Source organism: Sapajus apella, unplaced genomic scaffold (genome assembly GCF_009761245.1).
Source record: "Sapajus apella isolate SASKATOON/1434 unplaced genomic scaffold, GSC_monkey_1.0 scaffold26, whole genome shotgun sequence".
Taxonomy (NCBI): Eukaryota; Metazoa; Chordata; class Mammalia; order Primates; family Cebidae; genus Sapajus; species Sapajus apella.
In genome coordinates this window covers 8,663,012-8,687,791 of record NW_022436966.1, presented here as the reverse complement: position 1 = coordinate 8,687,791, position 24,780 = coordinate 8,663,012, and the positions used below count along the sequence as shown (strand labels likewise).

General features: G+C 39.8%; 1 protein-coding gene and 1 pseudogene across 1 annotated transcript in view; both read right to left on the bottom strand.

Moving 5' to 3' along the window:
- Positions 1-24,780, bottom strand: part of SERTAD2 (SERTA domain containing 2) — a 123,122-nt gene that overhangs the window by 80,043 nt on the left and 18,299 nt on the right. The window lies entirely within an intron of this gene.
- On the bottom strand, positions 14,331-14,411 carry LOC116560702 (annotated as a pseudogene).

Here is a 24,780-nt window from a genome sequence, read left to right as displayed (position 1 = left end):
ATTCTGCTGCTGTGTTTGCAGTAGAAAACTGTGCTCCTACTTCACAGAGAAAATAGAAGCCATTAGCCTCTGTTAACTTGACCCCAACCCAACATAGTCACCTACATATGTACTTTCTCTGCACCCAACCCATCTGGGGCTTTTGTTTTCAGCCTCCCTGGAGACCAGGACCTATCAATTATTTCCTTTCTCTCTTCCGGATCCTTCCCATCAATATCTAAACATGTTGATGTCCTTCATCATTTTCAAAAAATAAACTCAGAAAACTGTTCAACTCCACATATCCTCCTAAGCACCACCATCTTTCTTCTCTTTGCAGTCAAAATTCCTAACAAGCTGTCTCCATCCGCTTTTTCCCCTTCTCAGTCTCTTTTGGAGGCCCCTCTCCCTCAGGTACTCCTCAGGATTCTGTCCTCACCTGTTCACTTATATGCTCTTCCTGTACACTCTCATCTGTTCCCATGATGTCAACTGTGAGCTATGTCCTGATGCCTCATACGTTTATCTCAGCCAGATCTTTGATGACATTCAGATTTACGTCAAATGCCTAACTCTACTTCTCCTCTGAGAAGTCTTATGAGTATTTTAAATTCAACACGTCCAAAACAGAACTCATTCTCTTCTCCATGCCTCTCCTGAAACCTGGTCCACTTTCTCTCTCTTACTGAAAGGCATCATCATTATCCATCCAGTCTCCCAACTCAGAAACCAGGGCACAATCCTTCTCCTCTTTCCAAGCCCACCACATTGCAGCAAGCACCAATGTCTGTCCATTCCACCCCAACTGCTTCAGTTCAATTCAAGCTGAGATGTTCTCTTGCTTGAATTTCACTGGAACAGAACCCCAGCTAGCCAGTGCAATCCCTCTACAAATGTGGATCTGATCATGTCACTCAGCTGCTGGGGATGAATAAGACACCTGAATAAAAGTCCAAACTCTTCAGAAGGACACATACGGTGTTACCCTTGCCTGCTTTTTAATGTCCTCTCTCTCCACTGTCCCTATTCCTGCTCTCTGGTCACAGGAATTTCTTGGTACAAAAGATGCACCACATGTGTTCTCTCACCTGAAGGCCTTTGCAATATTCTGTTTGTCCTCTCCAACTTATTCAACCATCCCTCCTGTTCCCTCTGATTTTACTTGTATTTTGTTTTACTTTACCTTTATTTTTTTGAGACAGAGTTTTGCTCTTGTGCCTAGGCTGGATTGCAGTGGCACAATCTCAGCTCACTGCAACTTCCACCTCCCGGGTTCAAGCGATTCTCCTCCCTCAGCCTCCTGAATAGCTGGGATTACAGGTATGCGCCACCACACTCAGCTAATTTCGTATTTTTAGTAGAGAGGGGGTTTCACCATGTTGGTCAGGGTGGTCTCGAACTCCTGACGTCAGGTGATCCACCCACCTCAGCCTCCCAAAGTGCTGGGATTATAGGCATGAGCCACGGCGCCTGGCCTCCCTCTGATTTTAAATGCTGTGTTTATCATATGTTAAATTTGGTTCTTTTTAGAGCAGAGCTTATAACAAGAAAAAGAGAAAAAAGAAGAAAAAATTTTGGATCTAAGTTCTTTTTTTTCCCCCCTGGATTCTATTCTGTTTCAATGATCTGTTTGTCTCTTCTTGTGCTAATGCCATAATGTTTAGATTTAAGATACAGTTTTATACCTGGTAGGACTATTTCTCTCAATCTTCTTCATTCAAATTGTGAGGAACGTCAGAATAAGTTTATCAAATTAAAATTCCATTGGGGCTTTCAGTTGGAATTACACTGAATCTATAGATCCTTTGGGGAGAACATTTTCTCTTCTAGGAATATGTTTCACCATGAATTTAATTCTTCAATAAATTTTTTTTGCAATATATGTCTTACAAAATTATTAATTTTTTCCTGGGTGTTTTATAGTTTTAATTGCTATAGTGATTGCAGTTTCATTTATTTCTTTAAAGTGATACTGATGATGTATAGAAGAGGTAATGACTTCTGTGTACTTACTTTGCATCTGGCCACCTTACTGTTTTACTCCAAAAGACTGAAAGAGTAATTATTGGGTTCCACAGAAAAGAAGAAAACAACAGTTAAAGCATTATGCAAAATAATGAGGTCCATTTAAGAAAGACTAGGTTTAAGGTGACAATATTATATTTAGCTGAAGATGTCATGAAGTATACAGAAATAGAGAACTGGAGCACAGGGGAGAGGTGTGGGCTGGAGAAGATGTAGGTGTCACGTGGGTAGAGGTAAGAGGTGAAAATACTCCTTAAGGGCATTGTCATGCCAGGATTAGTGAAAAAAATGTGCTTCTCTATTCTAAAATCTTCTATTAAAAATAGAGGCCGGGTACAGTGGCTTATGCCTATAATCCCAGTACTTTGGGAAGCCGAGGTGGGAGGATCACCCAAGGTCAGGAGTTCGAGACCAGCCTGGCCAACACGGCAAAACCCCTTCTCTACTAAAAATACAAAAATTAGCCAGGCATGGTGGTGAGCGTCTATAATTCCAGCTACCCAGGAGGCTGAGGCAGGAGAATCGCTTGAACCTGGGAGACGGAGGTTGCAGTGCACCAACATCAAGCCACTGCACTCCAGCCTGGGAGGCAGAGAGATAGTCTCAAAAAAAAAAAAAAAAAAGACAGAAAAAGAAATTTTTATATTGTGTGGTGGTTTCATATTACAGTTATGGAGTACAGACCTATAAGATATACTTTTCCAAAAGAATTTCAGGAGATCAAGGGTGGGGTCTCCTGACTGTAGATATGACTACTGCATTACTACCATGGGATTCATGTGAAAAAAAAAATTCTGATGATCAAAAGTAAAGGCAGGAAATGGGTGGAGGGAAGGGGAAATGCTGAACTACAAGGTCATGGTCAGGAAACCAATTTGGCAAGGTATGTGGAAAACCAAGGCATATAGAATCAAATACCACATACAGTAGTGCACAGCCCAAAGCCAGCTTTGTTTTCAGTAGCAGTACTCAAATGGCAGAGTGAAGGCCAGCGCCTGCCGTCCACAGTGGGAACCTCCTCAAAACTCCCTGTTCAGCTCATTTTCTTTTAGTCACTCTTACTGCTGAGACAGACTTTTAAATGGATTCCAGACAAAGAGCTGTCTAAGTCCTAAGAAATGCATTACTAATAAATGCCTATTGTTGGTAGACAGCAATGTATACAAAATCTCCTTTTCATTCATTTCCATTATGTTTCAAATAAGTCAAAGAACAATACTTGTAAATCATACAGTAAAAGAAAAGATATAGTATGTATAGTTGGATCTTAATTTTATGAAAGGTGTGTGTGTTCACTGAAGAAACAAGAAGGAGATTTATCAAAATGTTAAAAGTGAGTATCCGCAGGGAGTAAAATGCAGCAGTTTTTATTTTTTTTAACATATTCTTTTCTTCATTTTTACAGAGTTTTCCACAATGAATGTATATTGATGTGGTAATATGGAAAAACACAAGTGTTATAAAAGACATGAATCAAAATTGTAATAACAAAGGAAAATAATCATAACTGTAATGCAGAATTTCAGATGACTCAGGAAGACAGGGATTCTGATTAAATCTCCAAATTTTCAGAATATAAGTAATAAAATAAAGGAAGATATATACCTAAATTTCTCCTTTGGAGAAAACGGGAATAAAAAGTCTTTTAAGGACTAAGTGTGAAATCCACAAAAGTAAGTGTAACAGCATGAAAAGGGAAGGTAACTGACATTCTCATGATGCAGAGAGAATAAAGAAGAGGTCAGAGAAGATAAGTAGCTCAGAAACGACCCCTTAAAAACAGCATACTTTTGGGAAATGAACACAATATCTCTCTGAAATGATAAGGTCTACAGAGTTAACAGTGTCTTCTCCATATGAAGTGCTTGCTAGGTGCTACAGGGGATATAAAGAAGTATCCACAGTCTTATGTGAGCTAATGTCGAAAGGCATGGAAGTAGGGAAAGAAACTAAGTCAATATAATAATGAGAAGCAGCACAGCATGGGAGGTAAGAGGAGGCTCTAGATTCTGAAGCTTTTCAGCTGTTTGACCTCTAGCAATAACACAGCCCAGGAACTCCCTCCCAGCCCAGTCCCAAGGTTAGAGTACCATGGAAGGAGGCTAACTGTGCCTCCTCTGAGACAGCTGTTTCCTGGTCTGGCCTCTCACCTCCATTATAGCCAACCAGGCTGCCTTCCAGATGCCTGGTACTTCCAGAGAGTCTCTACCAAATCCTGTGACCCATCCTCCCTGCCTCTCCTCTGCAGGACACAGACTTTTAAAGGTCAGAGGCAAGAGGCCCCCGAAAGCTGCTAAATAGACCAAAAAATCAGAGTCCTCCAATTTGAGGCTGGAAGATGGTCTGCCAGAAGACAGCTGCCTAGAGGGGAAAACCAATACAGCTTGAGCCTCTCAAACCCCAAAATCCAAGATCTTAAATGCCCCCAAATCTGAAACTTTGTGAGTACCAACATGACACTCAAAGGAAATGCTCAATGTCACATTTCAGGTTTGGGATGCTGAACTGGCAAATATAATGCAAATATTCCAAAGTTAAAAAAAAAAAAAAATTAGCCAAGTGCGGTGGGTCATTCTTGTAATCCCTGTACTTTGGGAAGCTGAGGCGGGTTGATCACTTGAGGTCAGGAGTTGAAGACCAGCCTGGCCAACATGGTGAAACCCCGTCTCTATAAAAACTACAAAAAATTAGCCAGACATGGTGGTGGTGCACTCCTGTGATCCCAGCTACTTGGGGAGTGGAAACAGGAGAATCACTTGAGTCCAGGGAATGGAGGCTGCACTGAGCCAAGATCACACCACTGCACTCCAGCAGCCTGGGTGAGAGGGAGACTCCATATATTTAAAAAAAAAAAAAAAAAAATTCAAGACACTTTTGTTCTCAAGTGTTTCAGATGAAGGATACTCAACCTGTAGTAGTTGACTTGTGACCAGATGTGATAAATGGATATTGTTTATGCTCAATTGAACACGTATTTGTTAAGTACTTCTCTATATGAAGTGCTTGCTAGGTGCTATAGGGGATATAAGGAATCACCCACAGTCTTAGGGGAGCTAGTGTTGATATGGGTGGAAGTAGGGAAAGAAACTAAGTCAATAATGATGCATCACAATAATGAGAAGTGGCACAGCATGGCAGGTGAGAGTGGCTCTAGAGTCAAGCTTTTCAGCTGTGTGACCTTAAACAAGTCATTTAACTTCTCTTAGATTCTTTACCTGTAAAATAATAATAGTAGTATTACCACATAGGGTTGATGGGAAGGGTTAGTGAACACATGAAGAGCTTAGGACAGTCCCTGGCACATATTAAAACATTTGCTATAATTTTGTGCCTACTATGTAGTGATGTGCTAATATTTTCTTTCTTTCCCTCTTTCCCTTCCCCCCCCCTTCCCTCCCTCCAGGGTCTCACTGTCTCTCAGCCTGGAGTGCAGTGATGCAACCTCAGTTCACTTCAATCTCCACCTCTCAGGCTCAAGTGACTCCCCCACTTCAGCTTCCCAAGTAGCTGGGGCCACAGGCATGTGCCACCATGTCTGGCTAATTTTTTGTATTTTTTGTACGGACGGGGGTTTCATCATGTTGTCCAGGTCAGTCAGTCTTGAACTCCTGAACTCAAGCAATCTGCTGCCTTGGCCTCCCAAACTGCTGGGATTACAGGCATGAGCCACCGCACCCATCCAATGTTTTCTATGTTATATCAAATAAGGTAGGCATTATTAGTCCTATTTATAGAGGAGGAAACTGAGAATCAGAGAATTAAGCAATTTAGGTATGATCTAGAGAGGGGGGAACAGAGTTGTGATTTGAGCCCCTATCTGCCTGAACACAAAGCTGGTGACTTGTATTACTAGTATTACTGTGAAATAATAGCAGCTAACATTTGTCTAGTGCTTACTCTATACCAATTATTATTGTACATACAATTGCAACTTTTCTCACAAGATAGCATTTGACCCTATTTTACAGAAAGCAGCAGTCTATGTGTAGAGAGGCCTGTACCCATGCTGGAAATCACTGAGTTTTAAGTAAGCGGTAAAGGCGAGATAGAAGTCTATGTCTGCCCATTCCCAGTGCCAGAACTCGCGACCCCGGGCTAGTGGTGCTTCTGCTGTGGAGCTTTAAAAAACGGGAGAGATTCCAGAGGGTCCTACCCCTACAGGTTTCTGAGCAGGTGGCTCTGGGAAAAGAGCCTTGGCTGCCCGCTTTAACTCCTCGCCAGTGGTTCTTGTGAGACTGCAAAGATGTGTTGTAGGTGTTAAATGCCAAGGTGAAAAGTTTCTGCTCAATTCATCTAGAAATGGGGAGTCAATTAAGGTTTTTCAGTGAGGTTTTTCAATAACCAGTGTTTTAGAAAAATTAATCTAGGAGTAATGAATAGGATGGACTAGAGGGGAAAGAAAAGTATGGCAAAGACCAACTGGTTAGCAAGCTATTCTAGGTCACAAAGCTTCTTTTAGTCTTAACAAAGCTATGTATCAGACACACAGAAAAATGAATCTGGAAAAGACCCATCTGAACATAGAAAGATTTGCAGCTTGCAGAAAAATGTACTTCAGTATTCCAGATCTACATATACCGACTGAAGTAAAAATCGGGTTGTTCCTTTTAAAAATTAACAAAAGAGCCAGACATGGTGGTTCATGCCTGCAATCTCAGCACTTTAGGAGGCCAAGGCACGTGGATAACTTGAGGCCAGGAGTTTAAGACCAGCCTGGCCAATGTGGCTAAACCTTGTCTCTAGTAAAAATACAAAAATTAACTAGACATGATGCCACACACTTGTAATCCCAGTTACTTGGGAGGCTGAGGCATGAGAATCGCTTGAACCTGGGAGGCACAGGTTGTAGTGAGCCGAGACTGGGTCACTGCACTGCAGCCTGGGTGACAGAGTAACACTCTGTCTCAAAAAAATAAAAAAGAAACAAAAGAAACATGCATGTGTGCACAAACATCTAATTTTATAAAGTAAATTCTGAGACATACTAGATATATAAATATGATTTACTCACCTAAAATATTATAAAGAAAAGAAAATTAGAATTGTATACTGATTTATAGGTTTAATAAACTAGTGATTTAAGCTTTCTGGAAATAATGAATCTAAGATAATGTGTGGAGTTTAAAAATATATAATAAAACGGGAGGCCAAGGCAGGAGTATCATTTGAGCCCAGGAGTTTAAGACTAGCCTGGGCAACATAGTGAGACTTCATCTCTACAAAACATGAATGAAATTAGCTGGTATGGTGGCACACACATGTGGTTCAAACTACTTGGGGAACTAAGGTGGGAAGATCACTTGGGCCAGGGAGGTAGGGGCTACAGTGAGCCGTGATCACAACACTGAACTCCAACGTGAGTGATGGAGGAGATCTTGTCTCAAATATGTATATGTAAAATAAATATATAAAATAAAATTAAAGACATAGCTTATTTCAATAATTATAAAAGATATAGCTTTTATAATTTTATTTTATTTTACAAAATAAAAGATACAGCTTATTTAGGTAATTATAAATTTATGAAGTGAATTTATTTTTAAGTTATAGATGTAAATGTATTTATACAATGCTAAATTTAAGGGAATAATAGTTTTTATCAATTTAGGATTTAAAAACTATAACCAAAACTGTGGTAAAAATAAGAAGGCTTCATGGTGGCTAGTTTTACTATCATTAGAGTATTGAACAGATAAAGTGCTCATTTTCAGAAAGGAACTGGGACAAGCACCATAAAGATATTATACACTTGACTCAACAAATCTGCTCCTAGGAATCTATTCTAGGGAAATAATGGAAGGAAAGCAAAATGGTGTATGTAAAAGATACACAATGCAGGCCGGGCGCTGTGGCTCATGCCTATAATCCCAGCACTTTGGGAGGCCGAGGCAGGTGGATCACGAGGTCAAGAGATCGAGACCATCCTGGTCAACATGGTGAAACCCTGTCTCTACTAAAACTACAAAAAAAAAATTAGCTGGGCATGGTGGCGTGTGCCTGTAATCCCAGCTACTCAGGAGGCTGAGGAAGGAGAATTGCCTGAACCCAGGAGGCGGAGGTTGTGGTGAGCCAAGATCGCGCCATTGCCCTCCAGCCTGGGTAAAAACAGCGAAACCCTTTCCCAAAAAAAAAAAAAAAAAAAAGATACACAATGCAGTGTTTCTCTAGTACTTAAAAACAAGAAATAATAATCTAGTGTTAGAGAACTGCTTGATAAATTATGATGAATACATATAATAAAATATTCATAATATTAAATTTTTATTCTAAAAATGAGATTGACATACAAAAATATCACTGTTATATTTTAAGTGTTTATTCTGGGATACAACATTGTATGGATATTATTTACAACTGCATAAAAACATATATACATGGAATAAGTCAAACGGCAGATATAAAAATAGCAGTTCAATGATTGTGACTGGGTATCCTTTATCAAATTTAAAATGTCTAATGATTTTCTATTGTCTTCATATATATGTTAACATTTCAATTTCATTAAAGCAGAGGAAACTTCCTAAAGGAAAGCCACCTTCCTATCCCTAATCTCACTGATTACAACTTCTATCATGCACGGTTTTGCCGAATTAGTCTCATTTCTAAGGCAGCACTAACAGTAGCCATTCTTCTCACTTTTAACATTTATATTAACTGGAAATAACACAAATCATTGTCCCTTTCCAAGACTCTGAGTTCGTCCAGGGCTAAGCCAGGGTGATCCTACACCCACACGCCTTCCTTACTTTCTGGATATTAGAGTCCTGCAGCTACATGGGTTGGCTTCTATTGAATCTCTTCCTATTTCTAAATAGAGTATTTCTCTGTGCTTATTAGTGGAAAAGCACCTATACCCTCCCAAAGAGTTCATTTTATCTAGGCCATTATATAAAGAATGCCTGACAAAGGGAGAATGAGATTCGGGGAAATAAGCGCTGTGGATGGTTTTCCAGTGTAGTCTTCCTATTGCTGGGTTTTTAGAAGTAATCTAGAAGGAATCAGCAGTTATAAGCAGGTTACAAACGAAACATCTTCTCTGAAACTATTTTTCCAATATTCCAGACTCAGTTCCAGAAAAAAATTCTCAGCAAAAAGAGGTAGTTTTCAAAAAATATTCTAGCTTTTTTTCTGTGCCTTTGCATCTCTAGGAATAACCGAAACAGTGGTTTGAAATGGGCCAACACAGATATTGAGGAATAAAATGTAGACAGTAGGCAATAGCGGGTTGAGTGAAAGAATGAGCTTCCCCTCAGATCCAGCCGCCTCCTCTCCTGTTTCCCATTCTCATCATGTCAGCCCAAACACCATTGTTCATTGTTCAACACGCACTGTTCCCTCACTCCTTCACACAGCCCCTTTTCTTCAGAAGAGACATATGTCCATGAGAACATATCCGTTTCCAGTCCTCTCCCCTCAGTTTACTGTCAGATTCAGCTCCCTAGAAGACAACTCTGTCCACATCTCCCTCCTCAAGACCTGCATTAACTGGCCATATTCCTTAGCATGAACTTATATCTCTCCCATCTGGTCCATCTATTGTCCCTACTTTTTAGTTAGAATTTTTTCTGTTAACATTCTCTCTGCTTCAATCACCCAGCACAACGAAATACTTCCTATATATATGCCTTGGGCTTTGACATCTCCAAGTCTTTCCTTGCAATATTCCCTCTCTCTGAAATGTCTCTCCCCTGCTTCACCCCTACGGTCTAAAACCCTAGCTGTCCTTTGGGAACTAGTTCAAATGGTACTTCCTTCAAAAAGCCTTCCATGCTAGCACTGAAATACTTTGCCCTTCCTCTGAACGGTCATCCTAATTTGTACCTCTATTTGGCATTCATAATATCTTGGAAATTTTATACTTAATGTGAATAAATTTTACCTCTCCATCTTAAAAATGCTGAAAACAGCATCTCTTCTGCACTCCTTATGGTTGTTGAATCAATGAAGTATTGTTCTGGTTAACTTAAAACTGTATATTCGTGTGTGTGTGTGTGTGTGTGTGTGTGAAGTTCCCATTTGTTTAGAAGATAGAAGGGGCAGGCTTTCAGGCTAGCCTTCACAAGTATACTTAACCCAAACATAGTTCAAGTGCTTCTCAACCCTGGCTGTATATGAATTACCTGAGGTGCTTCTGGGTCTCACCCCTTAGAGATACACATTTGAGAGACTAGGGCAGGGCCCAAGCATGGATATTTGTTTTAAGCTCTACAGGTGACTGAATACATAGCCAGAGGGAAGATTACAGTGTTAATAGTCTAGGCCTGAATTTAGGGTCCTAACAATGAGTATGTGGTTCATCTGCAGGAAGAATACACCCACTCCCACTTTTAGAATTCTCCTTCCCATTTCCCAGCTCCATAGGATGTTCTAAATCTCCTGAGTTCCCCATCCTGAACTGCCTTTTTTCCCTAGTACCTCCATGCTAAAAGTTCCCAACTGTCCCACTTCTCTCAAAATGTCAGTGCTTCCACAGAATCAAGTTCAAGACAATATCTGAAATAAAGCACATAAATCATAAAAATAATTTATGCTCTATAGATCATTAGTAAATCTTTTAGTTGTTTGCATATACATTAAGAACTATTGTCTAGGAAAAGCTTATTCAGTACGTCTTTGGCGTGGGGTCAGGTACACTGTATGGATACAGATCTTCATTTAATCTTTAGAGTAACCCTGGGAGGTAGGTACAATTATCCCCATTCACAGAAGACAAAATAGAGTTGACAGGCAAGGTGAACCAACCTGCCCAAAGGTCACACCACTGGGAGGTAGTAACGCCCAGTTTCAAGTCTGCAGTGTCAGACTCCAAAGCTCATGCTCTTAACCTTTTTGACATATGTTAAAGAAGACGCTTGTTACCCCAAACTTGTTACTCTGTTCAGTGGCACTTAACAAGGATAAATAAGAAAAACTCCAACAGCAAACAAGAGGGCACAAAAGCACCACAATAGATCCAGGTGGACTCTGCTCCCCTGCTTACTGTTTCCATAACTATTCCTTCTTCCTCTGCTCTGTTCCTCTGACTCTCTACAAGCACTGACAATGTCTTCTGTGGTATCAGCATCTGGGCCTGGTTAGAAAAGGAAAACTGGGGCAAGAGCAGCAGCCATTTGTATATAAGGGTTGCTTATAATTAGAGACTTCCCTATTTGAAATGCATCAGGAAAAACACAATTAGCAGATTCATTTATTAGATTTCTGTTATCTATCACTTGTGAAACACTTGGATTCAGACCTTATGCCTTACAAATAATATCATGCCAGGATTTAATGAGAAAGGTATTTACTGAATCTGGATCCTGCATTGTGAAATACATGGCCTATCATGTTGCAAACGTTTTTATTTATTTAGAGACACCAACATCAACAAAGGTAAACCTTATTTAAAAAAAAAAGATTAGCCTGGACAAACTATATAAAGAGCCTCAATTTATTTTCTAATTACTTCACTCGTTTGCCAGAGATTCTTAGCTGCTTTTCAAGGATTTTACAGGTCCATTTAAATAAGAATGAGTTCTGTGAGGACGCCATCCCATATACACAACAGAGCCCAGGCAATCTTTGCTAATCTGTGGCAACCAAGCTTGAATAATTCTTTCCTCTTACTGCATACACTCTTGCACACCACACAAAACGCAAGTCTGTGAACCAATGCCAAGGAACTGGAAGACATTCCTGTTGGGAGATCAGGTACATCTCAAAGTTAATCGCTTTTATCCACAGCCCAACCCCACTGCTTCCCAGTCATCTTGACAGCTGGTAAATGGAGAATTAACACGCCTCTCACTTACAGCACCCAGGGTTCATGCTGATGGCTATGCTTAGTAGCAGAGAACGCACACCTGAATGGACTCTAACAGACAAAATTGAAATTTAATTTAGTCTTTGTGGTCTCCTAAATGTTCTCATTTCTAGTCTCAGAATATAAAAAAACAGAGCAGATGATGCCGATGCATATATAGGACAGACCGAAGGTGGGAGAGCTTGGCTTGCCACACAATGACCCACGAGGCAGGGACAAAAAGGTCCTGATTTTGATGGCTATCCTGAATTGCTGACAATTAAACTAGCTTTATGGGGGAAGCAAATTCTAAGAGTCATGAAATCTAGACTAGTTCTGGGTTTGCTGCTGAATTAGTTGTATGTAAGACAGTGATCTTTTCTATGCCTCACTCTTCCTATATATGAAATGGAAGTATTAGTACCTCTTATGCCTAATTCACAGTGTTAAAGAGAGAAAATGAGACATCTGAAGTGAATGTGTTCCTAAAATTCTAAAGGCATGACCATAAGCAATTTAAGATTTTGGCAGGGCCAAAATCTTACTATACTTTATTTCATTTACAAAGCCCATAGTTTTAAGATTTAGTAACAGCAAAGTTATTAAGGAAGTTAAAAATGGTTTTATTCTACACTTCATGTTCTAACTCATTACTCTTCATTTTGTTCCCCTTCCAGAAAATAATAAGAGTTGGAATAGCTTCTATGGCAAGGTTGCTAAATCTCAAGTAACTAAGCACAATATAAAGTTGTGGATTTTTAAAAAATGTACTCTAGCCAGGTGCAGGGCTCACACCTGTTATCCCAGCACTTTGAGAGGCCAAGGGAAGTGGATTGCTTGAGGTCAGGAGTTCGAGACCAGCCTGGCCAATATGGTGAAACCCCACCTCTACTAAAAATACAAAAATTAGCTGGATGTGGTGACAGATGCCTGTAATCCCAGCTACTCAGGAGGCTGAGGCAGGAGAATTGCTTGAACACAGGAGGCGGAGGTTGCAGTGAGCCGATACAGCACCACTGCACTCTGGTCTAGGCAAACAGAGCGAGACTCTGTCTCAAAAAAAAAAAAAGTACTTCATATAATTTTCACTGCCTTAATTATGTCAGTAACTATGAGGGGGCAACTGCACATAACAGTACTTAAATTCCTACCTCACTTATAATATAATCAAAGGAAACACAGCCCCAAAATCCCAAAAAACACAGCCCAGAAAAGGTTCAACAAATAAATCCTGCATAGAGGATAAAGAGGGAAGTATCAGAGATGGTTCTTTCCTTCTCAACACCGTCTACATCACAAAACCAGAGGCTAACAATGCAGTTTACAAAACTTAAAAGTCAAGGCTGTGTGAGAAAATTAATTTTTAAAAAATCTTAAAAGCATAACAGACTTTTAGAAAAGTACACAAATATAAATGGACCGATTAACATACATCATCTAGAACAAATGCCCCTACCCAGGTCAAGACTTAAAACCTTGTCAGTATTGCCAAAGCTCCCTCCCTCCCAGCCACGCACCCTCCTTGATCGTGGCCCCTGCTTTCCATCCCATTGTAGTGCATGTACTCCTGGTGCACAAGAGCTGGGCATGCCCTAGGGCTTCCAAAGTGTGGTCCTGTGGGGAGGGAAGCAGGGTCCCTGGGAATCCCCATACCCTTTCAGAGGGTCCATGAAGTTAAAACTATTTTCATCCTGGTTCTAAGATATTCTTTGCCTCTTGTCACTGTTGACATTTGGGCTGGCAGAACTGCTGGGGCCTTTGCATGAACAAAGGCAGTACTAGCAGTCATCGTATTCCTCTACTCTACATACTAAATATGCCAGTCTCACTTTAAAATGTCCTTGGTAAGGCAGAAAAAAATATTACTTTTATTAAATCTCTTCCTGTGAGTACATGTCTTTTTAATATTCTGTGTGACAAAATGGGAGAGCATACATAAAACCCTTCTGCCACACACCAAGGTAGGAAGGTTGCCTGGAGGAAAAGCAATGGGGCGGTTGTTTGCCTTTAAGCTGACATAGTTGCTTTTATCACAAAACACCATTTTTTAGCTGAAGGAATGACAGTCAGACAAACTATGGTTATTCCAATGTGAGTATCTGGCAGACAAGTGAACCTACTACTTGAAGAAAAACAACTGTCAGGCCAGATGTGGCGTCTCACACTTGTAATCCCAGTGCTTTGGGAGGCTGAGACAGGAGGATTGCTTGAGGTCAGGAGCTCAAGACCAGCCTGGCAACACAGTGAAACCACGTCTACAAAAAAAAAAAAAAAAAAAAAAAAATTAGCCCAACATGATGGCATGCACCTGTAGTCCCAGCTACTTGGAAGGCTGAGACAGAGGACAGCTTGAGCTCAGGAGTTTGAGGTTTACAGTGAGATATGACCACACCACTTCACTCCAGCCTGCGTGACAGGGCAAGTTCCTGTATCTAAAAAACTTAAAAGTTACTAAAAAAATAAAGCCGAAAACCAACTGACAGTTGGTGCCAGTGATAAAACTCAGGCTTTCAAGTGAAAATTGGTTGTGGAAAACATGTCTGCCACTACGAGCTTGACAGTTTCCCAATACTTAAACACTTTTCTAGTGACAAACTATAGAAATGATCCCTGAAAGTATAGCCTTAAATACTTTTCTAATGAGATCATTAATGAAGTTACAGAATGCGATATTTTAATATTATATAATAAAATGTGTCAACAATGGAAAGATCTATGTAACTCAGTAAACCAATGTTTCCAAATAATCAATGCATGATATTACAAAATCATACATAAGTAAAAACCTACTTAGTATGCAAAGTAAACCAAATATTTTAATGTAATAAACATTAAAAGTTCACGGATATGGATTCAGATTTCATACTGCCACTAATCTTTCAAACTGCCATTTGTCAAAGTTTTAATTGGGTATCAAAAAGGAATATCTACAATTATTTGAAAGGTTATGAAAATACTCCTCCTTTTTCCAAACTACATATCTGTGTGAGGCCACATTTTCTTTATATGCTTCAAACAAAACAACACATCACAACTGCCTGAATGCAAAAGCAGATGTGAGAATCCAGCTGTCCTTTATTAAGCCAGACAGTAAACTGATTTACAAAACTGTAAAACAATGCCACTCTTTCTACTAATTTTTTTATGTTTTGATAAAATGGTATTTTTCATTTAAAAAATCATCATTTATGTTAACACACAATGGTTTTTTAAATGAATAATTTTTTTTTTTTTTTTTGAGACGGAGTTTCACTCTTGTCACCCAGGCTGGAGTGCAATGGCGCGATCTCGGCTCACTGCAACCTCCGCCTCCTGGGTTCAGGCAATTCTCCTGCCTCAACCTCCTGAGTAGCTGGGATTACAGGCACGCGCCACCATGCCCAGCTAATGTTTTGTATTTTTAGTAGAGACGGGGTTTCACCATGTTGACCAGGATGGTCTCGATCTGCTGACCTCGTGATCCACCCGCCTCGGCCTCCCAAAGTGCTGGGATTACAGGTGTGAGCCACCGCGCCCGGCCAATGAATAATATTTTTTAAATGTCTCCATTTTGTGCTATGGTAGATATCAACAGATATCATCCATATAAACAAAAGCTCTTTGAGGTCATCAATAATTTTTAAAAGTGTAGAGGAGATCAATTGTCAAGTGAGATCAAAAGGTATGAGGAACTGCTGCTTTAGGGTATAAACCTAAGAGCGAAACTGCTGGATCACAGGGTATCTTATCTCCAGCTGTATGAGACACTGGTAAACAGGGTCGTACCAGTCTATACTCCCACCAGTAGTTATTTATATATTCTGAATATGAGTCATTTATCTCTTGTGTTCTAAGTACTTTTCTTAATCTGTCTTTCAGTGAATAGAAGCTCATCAACAGAAGTCAAACTTATCAGTCGTTTCCTTAATGGTCAGTGTTTTTTGTGTCTTGTTGATGAAATCTTTCTCTGTCCCCAACTCTATACTCCTATTATATTTTTCTAAAAGTTTTATATTAGAAGAATGAGTCATTTAGGTGGGTTATAATCAGCATTTTTAAAACATAAACTATCTTTGAAGATAACAGAAAATAGAAGAATGTTTTGCACACAGTGAGGATGAGTATTTTTTCAAGGAAATGTATTGCTTTGCATTTCATAGTTAGATCCCTAATAAGCAATATTTGCTTATTAGTTGCTAAGGGCCCCTTTGGGCTTCCAATATGGCAAGAAACTCCACCACTCTTCTCTGCATTTTCATTTGTCACATTCAGAAGTCAATCTGTACTACTGTTACTAAGTTTCCAACTGAATCTTTTAATGCAATTTAAGAGATGGAAGGTTATAGATTCAAATGTTTCAACAGAAAATTAAAAATCAATTGGAGACCTTAAGAGTTTTTCAACTGATTCCTGGACAGGTAAGGACATCATCCATTCTTTTATAGTACCACAGTGATCAGGAAAGCTGCCCCTCCTGCAGCCACAATAAAGCTTTCAAGAAAGCTGTGTTGATGTTTTGTTTTAAGAGAGAACTGAAAGCACTTTGGGAAATTTTCTAGGTCCACGGAATTTCAGTATTTCTCAGCAAAAGGTAAATCCAAAACAAAGAGGAGTGCGGCTGATAGCACAGGGCACTTGTTTTAACTTACTTGACTTTACAAAGGGCTGGGGAGAGGCTCCAGAATATTCCTTAGTAGGAGAGCTGCTGCCCTCTCCACCATGGGAACTGGAAAGGCATCCACGTCACATATTTGTCACCCTTGAGTCCCTAGTATCTTTCTAGAATGCAAGTTATTCCTTCAAGACTCAACAAATATCTATACCCAAATATCTACTGACACATGAACTGACCTGATACTTTTGATGTCTAGCACAGTATTTTTCAAACTACAGGTCATTATCCACTCAGTCATGAGATCAATTAGGTGAGTTACAGTCAGAATTTTTTAAAAATGAACTACCTTTGAATATAATAGAAAATAGAAAAATGCCTTGTATATAGTGAGAATGAGTATTTTTTGAAGAAAATTTTTTTCAAACCTGTGTGTATATATGTGTCTCAATGTAAAATACATTTCTTACTGTGGGTTTGTGTCCAAACATTTGAAAAACACTAGTTGGACACACTGTACTGAGCTTACATGCTGGATAATTTTCTGCCCAGCAACTATCTCTTATCCAGGGAAATACCCACCCAGCCATGTATAGTCATACAGGCAAACACACATGTCACCACGTTTCTATGTGACCCTCGCCTCATGAGCTACTTCATTATAATTTTTTAACTTGGCACTCACAGAACTTTTCAGCAACAGAAGCTGTAGGCTAAATTGCTGGTGGCCATGTTTCCAGCCATATGGAGAAATGGTCTGCTATGAGAAGGAATGGAATAAACATGAGGAAAGAAGCAGAGATGAAAGATGGAGAGAGTTCTGGCTGTATTGAGGCCAGTTGCATTAGTGCTCTTCCCATAGTTTTGTGGCCCAATTCTTTCTTAGATCCTGTAAGCCAGTAAGTCCCCATTTTCTACTAAGTTACCTTCATAGGTTTCTGACACTTTCAATTAAATATACGTGCAATGCCTGTTTTTGCCCTAAAGACTTGGAGACTGAAGAGTTAAACTGAAAATTTCAATCCCAGTAAATAATAAACATATTATTGTCCTAAAATTCATGAACCTCCCTGCCCTCAACATACTCCATTTACCATGGAAGAGGGGAAACTGGCACAATTCACTAAAAGCTACAAATACAAAAGGATTATTGTTGAAATTCAACTTTCCCTTCACTACTATAATTAAATAAAGAATATTTTGGGGTAAACATGGTAAGTGGAGATGGAATCCTGAAACCCTCTTTGGTAAAGCTCATGTATTTATAATATTTTACTTCTGTCTCTGACCTGATTTAAAGCCAATGAGACACATTAAGGTAGTTAGGTACTACACAGTCCTTTATCAATAGAGTGTCTTTATTTTTTAAAAACTAACCCAAAATTGGCTGCATGCATGGTTCATGCCTGTAATTCCAGCACTTTGGGAGGCCGAGGCGGGTGGATCACTTGAGGTCAGGAGTTCAAGACCGGCCTGGCCAACACGGTGAAACCCCATCTTCACTAAAAATACAAAAATTAGCCAGGCATGGTAGAATGCACCTGTAATCTCAGCTAGTCGGGGGGCTAAGGCAGGAGAATCACTTGAACCGGGAGGTGGAGGTTGCAGTGAGCTGAGATTGCGCCATTGCACTTCAGCCTGGGAGACGAGAACAAAACTCTGTCTCAAAAAATAACCAAAAAAACTAACCCAAAATTATTCATTCTATTGAGTTCTTAGGCCCTGGAGAACTAACTGAGGGCAAAATCACCTGATTATGGCGGAATACTTCTGACTGAGAGGCAGAAACATGAGAAAATGAAAAGAGGTTGGCTAAAAGGCAAAAAATAGAAGCTGAGTATGATCAAGCGAAGCAAGCAGGATATTGAATGCAGTTTTTTAAGTTAAAGAGAAACTCATTCCTCTAAGAACATAACACAGCTTCCTCCCATACCTGCTTTATTGGAGACTAGTTTGCCCTTGAAATTTACAATCCAACTGCCTTTGTGTATATCTGAATATTTTATGCAGAATACCGTAAAAGCTGACCCATTTATACAATGCAGTTTGTTCAGTTTTGAAAGCAACTATTGAGAAAGACAAACTTAATTCTGGCGCAAGTTAGGTCTATAAAGGCATTCTGTAAGTGTTCATTGGTAAAGTGATCTCTTTTATATAACGGCACTTGTAATTATTCTGATCAATTCTGCATTCCCTATCAATTCAGCTTGACTTGCAGACAGCCCAAATTATCAGGGGTATACTCAGAAAGGCTCTCCAGGTTCTTGGCTAATCAGTGCTCAGGGAAGGCCATGAAATATGTGGCTTCCTCACCATCAGCTCTTTGAAAATGTACTTTAAGGAGTTCAAAGTTATTACCAGGGCTTTTATAATAAGGTATGAGTTTTATGTTATTTTCTAAGTTAAAACTTTTAGGGCAAGGCCTAAAGATAAACTTGGTGCTAATAATCACAGTTTGATTTGCTTTTAATCTTTATACTTCGGCTTTTCAGGAATGGGTGGAATTATTCCAAAAGTTCCAAAGTGGCCACAGTTGCTATTTTTCTACAAATAGGAGGTCATATAAGGACATATAAGAAGGGCTTCTTCATAAATGTTTCCAGACAACCAAGACTGAATCTGGATTATCTATGACATTCTTAGTCTTTTAAATGGCTGAAGACTTAGCACTGGGTGCATTTTCTCCTAGATTAAGTCTCTCTCACTAGATCTGAAACTCCTGCAGAGCTGGTTCCACACAGGGTTTTGCATAGAGTAGATACTCAGGAATATCTGAAGCTCAAGTCAAAATGGCTCTTAAGACAAGGACTGTACCTCTGTTGAGGAAGGTGTCTAAAAGAAAGAACACAATGGTCTGAGTTTGAGGAAGTGGGCCCTAGTCTTTGCAATTAACTGGAGTTTCACTTTCCTTATGAAGGCCTTTACTCTAGATTTAGATATATATACATATTTGAACAAAATGGTTCCTAAGGTTCATTCAGCATGGTTCTAAGTAAGAAATAACAAGGCTCCTCTTTTATTCAATTATTGACTTCAAAGTCAATCAAGAAGCTACCCTTTGATGACATGGATGTTCTTACTGTAAGTAACATGGAATGGTTACTAAGGCAAATTGTTAGACTATGGTTTTCTGTGCAAATATGAGAGTGAGAGATAGGGAAGACAGGAAGCTAGATGCTATCAAAGTGCTGGGTGCATGGTGGAGGGAACACTGGAGCAGGATGGCTCTAATAACTACTAGCTGTGTGTCCTTGGACAAGCTGTAAACTCTCAGAAGTCTGTTTCCTCATTTGTCAAATGGAAAAGACAATACCTTACAAGGTGGCTGTGACTGTGGGTGTTAAATAGGATAATGCTCATGACAGCACTTACAAACTGCAAAGCACCATACAAATACAGATGCTATTATTCCTTGTACCGACCTGCCAAGATGGTTTTTTCAACAAACTCTGAGGTGTTAAAATAAAATGCTAATGCTTTCCTGAAGAATTAAAATTGAAATTCTACTTTGTTTTCTGCTCATTATCTATGTGTGGCGTGGACAGTAAGACAATGTAAGACTTAAAATCTAAGCCCAGCTTGGCTCTCCAGCTGGTTTCTACCACTGACTTCAGTTATCTAACATCTGGCCTCTGCCCTTACTACTATTTGTTTACAATTACAAACAACCTCAGGCAGTGCTAAGAAACTCCACTGCCTGTTAGATGATAAGCTGCACCACTTTAGAAATTGTTTTCCTTTGTTTTGTTTTTCACTTAAAGCTGGTTTGGGCAGACCCCATACTGCCATTCCTGTAAGAATAGGTGTGGGTTTCCCCAACGGCAGTGTTGGGGAAGACCCAGACTGGTATGCCTGCTGCACTGGCTGCTTTCTGCACTGCATTCCATAGGGTACACATAGCACTGCAAGGGCTGCTCTCAGCTTGAGCTCCTGCATGGCTACTCCCTGCATGAGCAGCTTACTGCAGGATGCTCCCTTGCATGGCCAGCACAATGCATTGCTCGGGCTGCTCCCTACACGTGTCACTCCACTCTCACAGCAGCCCCAGACTTTGAGACTTTAATTGCAGAACAGAAGCGAGAGGCTTTGGCCGGCAGCTGTTACTTGCTCCTATTCTTTGTCACTCACAGAAAAAAGAGAAAGATGATAAGAAGGCAGTGACTTGTTTTCTTTGTTTCTTCATAAATGGAGGCTTTAAGAATGTTTTATATACTTTATTCCTTCAGTCTGCTGTAATTTTAAAAACTGGTAGTATCATCACTTATTCCTTCAGTCTGCTGTAATTTTAAAAACTGGTAGTATCATCTTTTAAAGGCAAAACATTTTTTTCCATTTAATGAAATAAAATGCAAAATAAATATCCCTTTTATGTTGTTTTACTTTATCAGTAAGATACATTTCTATCACCCAAAATGTAGTTTTTTTGTTTGTTTTTGAGATGGACTGTTGCTCAATTGCCTAGGCGGGAGTGCGGTGGTGCAATCTTGGCTCACTGCAACCTCTGCCTCCCAGGTTCAAGCAATTCTCCTGCCACAGCCTCCCAAGTAGCTGGGACTACAGATGCACCCAGCTACTCAGGAGGCTATCCTCACCATGCCCAGCTAATTTTTGTATTTTTAGTAGAGATGGGGTTTCACCATGTTAGCCAGGCTGGTGTCAAACTCCTGACCTCAGGTGATCCACCTGCCTCAGCCTCCCAAAGTGCTGGGATTACAGGCATGAGCCACCATGCCCGGCCCAAGAGTACTTTTTTCTTGGATATATTTTAGCCAACTATTGTATAGATGCTAGCTTATTGAGGTTGCTAAATAATAACTTCTGGTTATCACAGCTTTATTTAAAACTCGTTTTTTGCATGCCTACTATCTGCCAAAGTGCATTTTTAAGGTCAACATGGTGAAACCCCGTCTCTACTAAAAATACAAAAATTAGCTGGGCATGGTGGCGCGTGCCTGTAATCCCAGCTACTCAGGAGGCTGAGACAGGAGAATTGCCTGAACCAAGGAGGCGGAGGTTGCGGTGAGCCGAGATTGCGCCATTGCACTCCAGCCTGGGTAACAAGAGTGAAACTCCGTCTCAAAAAAAAAAAAAAAAAAAAAGTTTTTTTCAAAACTACATTTGCTTTTTTAATGTATAGGATGTTAATACATTTTCAGTCAAGGGTAAACTAAAATCAACATAATTTTGTATTCCCTAAACATACACCTCTCAGGTGAGCTGCTTGAAGTTCTGGGCATTCAGCAGAGAAGGTCCACATACTTACTTCCACACATATCTAAGCACTCTTCCCACTTATTCTTAATGTTACCCTGAAAAACAAACTCAGTCACAAGCAGAAAACCAAGAGCTACCTAAAATGTGCAGTATTCCCAAATCATATACGCAACTATATAAATCATGAAAGGTAACAGTTCCTTTTCAATTTTTTGTAACTGCCTGAAAGTAAACCAGAAGTAGACACATGAGAAAAGACAACTGTTCTGTATAACTAATAAGTTGTATTTTCACCAGTAGCTATTCAACTTTCTCCTCCTCCCCCAATAAAATTCTGATTTCTAACTAATAGAGCAGTCCTTTCATGTTGGTTTTGTCTCTTCCAGTTAACAACACACAAGAATTACGACCATTCATCCTCTCAGTTTTATGTAGCTTTCAGAAGCCAAATGAGCAACAGGATCATCTTGTTAATAAATCTTCCCAATTAAGCTGTGAGTGTAGGCTTATGCTAGGTTTTTCAAAGGCTCTCTCGGAGGCAGAGGAGTGTGTTACTTTATTGTCTAGGAGTTGCTGAATGCAGAGAGAGTGTATCTGACATTAATGCATAGATGTCTTGACTAAGTGGGGAAAAAACCCATAATTCATCACCCCACACATTTTAGATGGGAAAGGAAGTAGCAGAATAGAACAATTTACAATTACTATTCTACAGAAGTATTTAATATAGTGGAAAGAGAGATAGACAGGGTTTGGAAGGTCTGAATTTCAGTCACTCCACCACCACTTACCAACTTTTGTATTCTCTGGATTTGAACTGGCACATTTCTAAGATCGGAATAGCCACAATTCTCTTGCTGATCACACAGATTTGTTGCTGGGATTACATGTGAAGATTCACAGATTATGTACTTCAAAAACAGTTTTAAGGGCTACTCCAGTATGTCTGACATTAACACATTTCTCTGCATTGTGTTCACTCAAGTGTGACTGAAGATGATCAAAGCCAGCTCTTCCACAGTTCTGTCAATTGGGAATCTCCGAAGTTGGTCTGCTATCACCACTGCATGGGGTGACGTCAGGCTGTTGTTTACAGGAGAAGAGAGGCTGCCAACTTCCACTGAGCCCAAGACCTCTGCGGCCAGACTTCTCAGGCTGCATGTGAGCAAGAATGGACTCTTTATGTGTGGCATGTGTGTACATGCACCAGTTCACGTTCAGCGGCACTAAAACAACAAAACTGCTTAACTGCTTGGTGCGTGTGCTCGGCATGCACTTTGGGTCTTAGGCTTTCACTAAAAAGACTAAGCAAAATTGATCAAAATCCAACTTTCACTTTTGTTACTCTGAAAGTGGGGAAAACCTGTCACTCGGCAACTTTATCCTCAGTTTGATTTTTAAAAAGCATTTTGAAAGTAGAGAGTCAATTCTAGTTTTTACAGAACTCCCCTCAAGCTGTACATTCACTAACAAAAAGAACTACGGACAAAATATTTCAAAGCATGAAATATGTTCAGACTGCAGTAACCAAGTTTTTATAGGAACCACATCATTTTCAGAGTGGTTGCAGTTGGTTTCTCCTATAAGTTCAGGTAGTACTCGCTCAAGTACTAACATACTCTAACTGAATCTACTTTGGGGAGATATTTTGTTACATTTATTACTATAAAGGGGAAAAAAATCTGGCTTATTAACATTTGCCCATTCATGAAATTTCCTGGCAGAAAGCAACCTGTTAAATCAAATTTAGAAGGGCAAAAAAGAAAATAGGGGCTGCATTCATTATAATCTTTCTTCAACTATCCATCACCTTCTGGGATAGCAGTCAAATCAGGAATAATATGAGAGTGAATCGTGTTTATAACTGGCAATGAAACTTTACCTCACACAATAAATCTCATATAAATCCTAACACTGGAACACTGAAGAAGAGATGAGAGAAATATTCTTGGTACCTGGAAATTAGTTTCTTTGGTCCTGTTTTTAAGTGCAGCTGAAAAGGGGAGAAACTGTGGTTCAGTAGTGAAATGGAGGCCAGAAAGAATCCCAAGTTCTGTTTAGCTCTGCAGTTCATTACGTAGAATCCTAGGTCAAATACTTAGCCAAGATGGGCCTTATTTTTGCGTCTGAGAAATGGTGATGATAACACCAAATATTACTTTTCAGTTTTTAGGAGAACATAAGAAAAAAAGAAGATAATGAGTGCAAGTTTTATGCAACATTACATTACACGAACTAGAAAAGAACAGAAACATGGACTGACATCCAGCCAGCCCCCGGCCAACTCCTCTAAGAGCTGCAGAGAACTCACTAAATAAGGGGGAAGTGCCATGAGCATTTCCTTCATTTTACAGTTAGACGTAACAGAAGCATAAAAAGTATGACACCAGTTCAACTTTTTCAGGGTAGGTGCCAGCAAGTAACATTGGCAACATATCCTAAACACGTCAAGAAATCCAAAGGGCTATCCCAGGGTTCCTCTCCAACATGAGTGCTAACCCAGATGCCAAATACCTTTGTAAAAAATCTGGAAGTAGTTTCAGATTATACTTGAAAATGGCTATTACCAGCTTCATTCCTTTATGTAGTAAAGGATACCTGACAGCTCGGCACTGTGGCTCACGCCTGTAATCCCTGCACTTTGGGAGGCTGAGGTGGGTGGATCACCTGAGGTCAGAAGTTCGAGACCAGCCTGACCAACATGGAGAAACCCCGTCTCTACTAAAAATACAAAAAATTAGTTGGGTGTGGTGGAGCATGCCTGTAATCCCAGCTACTCGGGAGGCTGAGGCAGGAGAATCGCTTGAATTGCTTGAGGCAGAGGTTGCGGTGAGCTGAGGTCACACCATTGCACTCCCGCCTGGGCAACAAGAGTGAAACTCCCTCTCAAAAAAAAAAAAAAAAAGGACACCTGAATACACAAGTCAATGATGTGAAACAGCGATAGCAAAAAGGTGACAGGCAGGAGCGTTAATAGTCTGAGTTAGGAATGCTTTAAATGAGCAGGAATTTTAACAACTGAACAAAGCAATGATTAGAGCAGAGCTTCACACATTTGGAACCAGTACAAAGTTCATGAACTCGATTTTTAAAAGAATAAAACCTCAAGGTAAAGCAGTCAACTTGTCAGTCAAGGCAATCAGTAAGAGGAATAGTAACAGAAACTGAATTGACAGGAACCCTTATTAAT